Below are 729 nucleotides of genomic sequence, written 5' to 3'. Positions count from 1 at the left end.
AGCAGTATTGTGAAATATTATTACAATTTCAAATAACAACTTTCTATTTGAATATATTTTTTAATATGTCGTTTATTTCTGTGATCATTACTCCAGTCTTCAGTGTCACATGATCCTTCAGAAATCTACTCTAGAAACATTTTTTTTTATTATTATTATCAATGCTGAAAACAGAATATTTTTGTGAAAATGGTGATACATTTTAAGCACTACTTGATAAATATAAAGTTCAAAAACATTTATTTGAGATAGAAATCTTTTGTAACATTATTAAGGTCTTCACTGTCCCTTAAATAATAATCCTGCTCTACACTCATGTACACTTTACAGCCTCCTGATTGCTAGCAGACATGAGAAAGCAAGTGCTGCTGTTGATTCCATCAAGTTTCATTTCCATGTGGTGATTAAGACTCTATAGTTCAGAGTTCACACAAGCACCTGCTATTCATTTACTCGTCTTCTGTTCCTACATGCTTGAATGAACTCATTTACATTCTCCCCTTCCCCTCAAACATCCCAAAAGGTTAAAAAAAAAAAAAAAAAAAAAGTTATGGACATTTTTCTCAGTGAAAGGGGCATAAGTCACTCCTTTCAGGATCAAAATAGAAAGTGTCCACCTGCCAAAAAACTTCTCTTTTCCCCAATGATGGATCACATTCTAAATTTGACAGGAGAAATAAAGTGTTCATCCCTCACTTTTGGCCTCTTCTTCTGCTTTTATCTTTTATT

Source organism: Cyprinus carpio, chromosome B23, assembly GCF_018340385.1.
Source record: "Cyprinus carpio isolate SPL01 chromosome B23, ASM1834038v1, whole genome shotgun sequence".
Classification (NCBI taxonomy): Eukaryota; Metazoa; Chordata; class Actinopteri; order Cypriniformes; family Cyprinidae; genus Cyprinus; species Cyprinus carpio.
The sequence above is the reverse complement of the archived record's forward strand: the minus strand, read 5'-3'. Positions refer to the sequence as shown.